The sequence below is a fragment of the Thunnus thynnus genome, chromosome 7 (assembly GCF_963924715.1).
Source record: "Thunnus thynnus chromosome 7, fThuThy2.1, whole genome shotgun sequence".
NCBI lineage: Eukaryota > Metazoa > Chordata > Actinopteri > Scombriformes > Scombridae > Thunnus > Thunnus thynnus.
Window position 1 is genome coordinate 15202501 of NC_089523.1, and position 4465 is coordinate 15206965.

The following is a 4465-nucleotide window of genomic DNA, read 5'->3' on the forward strand; positions in this document are numbered from 1 at the left end:
TATTTTGCCCGTCCAGAGGAGAGCCGACCAATCCATGTGCCGCAGTTCAGTTTCCCTGACCAACCCCTGACCAGGAGGCGGGATTCAAGAGGAAAATAGAAGAGGGAGCCTCCTCTCCCCTCTCCTTTCTCCTCTCCTCTCCTTTACTGTTTCCCCTCTCTGGTCTCCTTTCCTTTTTCTCTGCTTTCACTGTGATTCCTCTCTTCTTCTCCTCCTGCAAAGAAAATCTGTGAGCATTCCCCAACTAATTCTGACAATATCCAGAACCTGTATTTATACCGGCTGATGTGGGTTGCATATATTTTCATTGGCTGTATTTTTAGAAAATAAGCATATGAAAAGTGGATTTTTTTCTGTGTGTGCATGCATGTGTGTGTGAGTGTGTTTTTATTTTATATGTAAAGTCCCTAATGGTCTTTTAAGGCCGTCTAGAACTTCACCACAGGTTCCACTCCCCTTCTCTAAAGGCCCGTCAGCTCTAAGTGCTCATGACATTGTAATTGAAAGTAGGGCCTTAAGTGATGCTGAAGCATTGGAAATCTGTTTTGCATTGCAATGAATGCACATACTGGACAGGTTTTGTTTGCTCATGGCACCCTGGGAGAAGACTTTTCTTTTACAGCATGAAACTAGCAGTGAATGTTGTTTTGGCTTCTCTGTGTTGTAAGTGGTGAGAAACTGCAAATATTTCAAGAGGAGGAAAGCTCGAGGTAGACTTGAGTTGTGTTTTTGTCCAAGTGATTTGTACAATTCTTCGACTGTTAAAGTATCTGCCAGGTGTAATCAAATTCAGCCTTGAGAGCTCAAAGCCTTTTTTGAATACCTGAATCCAGAGTTAAAATGGAACAAGATTCAGATGAGATTTGATCTAAGACCGGCAGACATATGTTGTAACAAGATATTTTAATTTGGTTTCCACATTTAATTCAATCCGTATGAATCCTTATCTGAATTCAAACTATTTCTCTTGTTATTCTCAGAGACCATCAGCATTATTTACTTTACTGTTGACCCTTTGAAACAACTGAATTTGGGCAAGATAGCAGCCATTGGTATTGACATTCCACACATGACCCAGAAACACACACTTTCTCTCTTATATACACAGTGAGGAAATGTGACTGGACCCTAGAATAGGTGCCTTTTTTCATCTTAAACCTAATCTATCTTCTGCTGCTTGGAGACGCAAAGCAGACAAACACGAGGAAACAACACAGAAGGAACTGGAGGCAGGGATGTTGTTACTCCTTCTTTCCTTGGCTCTTATTTCTTTACCTGGCATGCATCTGATTTTTTTCAGGAGTTGCTGTTGATAAAAGAGTCATATAAATGCTTGAAAACTTGGAAGCATCAGCAGCGTAGCTGGCTGGTTTCATTGTGCTGCTGTGCTTTCCATCCTGGATTATACTGTGATGTTTAGGCGAATCCGGTGTGACAATTGATTGGCAGCAGCAATGACCTCTCCACCCGGCCACCCCACCCCCGACCCCCGACACACACACTTCTGTCAGGTCACTCACACACACATTCGCACACTACCATCCCCCTCTGCTGCTCTGCGGCTGAACCTGGGGTCAAGATCCAAAGTAATTAGCACTGAGCTGAAACAATAGAGTGTGCCCTGGAGCTGATGGTTATCAGGGGCGTGATGTGTGTGTGTGTGTGTGTGTGTGCATGTGAAAGAAAGAGGTAAATGGATCGTGAAATGGAGAAGACTTGGAACCAAACAAAAGCTTAAATTAAAGTCCTTTGCACTTTTGAGCCAAGAACTATTTATGGGGGGTTGATCACAGTGGTAACACTTAATCCAGTCAATTAATAAGTTGATAGAGAGAAGAAGAGTCATAAAATCAGAGAGAAAAAGTGTGAGGTAAAGAGTTGCAACAGCACATTATCAGCCTGAGCCACCAGAACACTCTGTCCCCTCTGTTTACTTTCGCAGTGGAGTGTGAATAGCAGGAGTGAGCAGACAACGTGTTGGAATTGACAGACTAATGACCATCACACTGAGTGGATAATGATGACAATTACTCTTTAACCCATAAAACCACTGAGTTAATAATCAAAGAACAGGCTTCCCCATTAAAATTTACATTCCTGAATTGACATATGGCTGGTAAGAGAAGAAAAGGAACTAACAGCTGTTACATAGACATTTAAAGTATGTTTAGAGTCACAGATGTATACAGTACCAGTCAAAAGTTTGGACACACTTTCTCATTTGAGGGAATGGGAAGGTGTGTTCAAATTTTTTGACTGGTACATGTTTAAAAAAGTATGATTCAAATCATTTGGCATAGACATCTTTGGCTGTTTGTAATAAATTATTTCAGTATGTTGGTTTTGGTTCTGATGAATCCACAGGGAGTGTACTTTCTGACCATCCTACTTCTATGCACAAACCGTTCTCTGACCAAACCGGCAATCAGCTGCAGGAGGAAAACAGGCTGCCAATACTCGGGTTTGGTGCAAGCGTAACATAAACATTTATGTTGACTAGTTAATTGATGGTGACTGTATGGAAAACGGTCCTTGCAGACCTCAGAGGTGGGCCGTGAATACCGGTATACGCCCCTGGACGCAGTAAACATCCAATCAAAGTGTATCAAAAACATTATGTGGATAGCAGGAAGTGGGAGGTTGAGGAGGGTTTAGGAATTTCAGCTGTGCGTGTCACTGATGGCGGCGGTCTGACCAAATACAGTGATAATATGCTCAAGTGTACTCTATTTCAAAACGTTCGCTATCAATTCTTATTGCTTTATCTCTGTTGGAACATTAAGTGCTGACACTTTTAATATTTTCTAGTTTACTGAGATTATTCAAACTAATTCTGAAACTTTATGGAGGACGTGCAGCTTGAAGTCTGTGTGATTTTGTGTGAGAGTTTGTTTTGCAGTCCAGTAAAGCTGATTTCCACTGCTGTAGGCCAAGCAAAAAATAGTCAGGGCTTTCTAATTATCTATGCCACACAGTTCCCTCCAACACAACATTCATGTGATTCTTTTTGCATGTTGATGCCAGCAGAGAGGTCTCAGTGGTGTGGTTTTCCTCTCCAAATTACCCACCCTTACTAATGTTTTGATGGTTTAATGCTTAAGAGCCCTGCCTTTGGAAGGACATGTGCCCTGGCCTGGCATCAAACCTCCCCACAGTTTTAACATCCCTAATCCCCTACTCTGCATCACTGCCACCTTTGTTAGTTTCACAATAACAGAAAATACAGAATTTTAGGTAGACTAGCTGAGCAAATATAATAAGCGAATGACACATCCATTGTTTTATTCAGCCTTAGTCTTCAATTAAAAAACTTTCAGTTAAAGTTTGTGGAGAAATCATTATATCTTGGAAGAGTACCTGTTGGGAATCAATTACAGACCCTAAACTAGAAATAATGACACCTGCCATACTATGCTATGCAGTTGCTGCACAGTTACATTCTCTTACAGTCTTTGTAAGATGATTTGAACCAGATACACCAATGCTGAAGCACTGATTTATGATTACTAATAATTTATATCTCAGTTGAGCAGCTGTAGTGCTCAGTGATGCTAAAATCAGCTATGGGCAGGGACACTGCATCTGTTCTTAATGATTTAATACCAGCTGTTCAAAATTCATTTAGTTTTTGTGACAAACTTCCTCTATTTTTGGCAATGCTGCAACTGTTTAATTTCACTGTTCATTTTGTTTGACTCATTTTTTATCATAAAGCATATTACAAATGACTTGATTTAGAAAAAATTTGCAAAAATTCACAAGAGACTCATTACTCTGCATCTCATGAAACCTTTTGTAACATCACTGAAAAAAATTCATGGCCGAAGCACAAATTTTTAAGGAACAGCGTCAAAGTGGGACTCTTTATTTGAAGTATGAAGCTCTCTTACATATGACATACAATGCCTCTTCTCCCTTTTTAAATGAATACATAAACATGTTAGATTGGCCACAGCCCTGTTAAGTCCATCTTGGTCTTGATGCGCAAATGTAAGCATTCTAACCTTTCAGTTTGGCAGGCAGGGTGAAAGGCAGTACCCCAAGGACAGAAAGAGAGACACAAGTGTGTATCAGTCACCAGATAGCATCTTATGGCTCAATGCCCGATCCCTTTAGTCCTTGAAGTGCGGTATTAATAGGCCTGCCAACTCCTTGGAATGGTGTGAGTGAGCATAACTTAAAATGTTCTGCATGCAGGAGTGTGTGTATGAAGCTGTGTGGCTTTTCTTTCCATGAATTTGGTATTTTTAAGCTGCTATTTATGTAAATGCAGGTGTTTGGATAGGTCCGGAGAGTATGCATATGTGTGAGAGTGGGTGTTGGGGGAGTTAGATGGAAAAGAGTTGGGGGTTTCTACAGGTGATCTGTCCCCTCTGGGACAGCAGGCTCACATTACTTTGCTGTGGAGTACCACACACACACACACAACACACAACTCTCCTCCATCACTCTCTTGCGCCTCCAC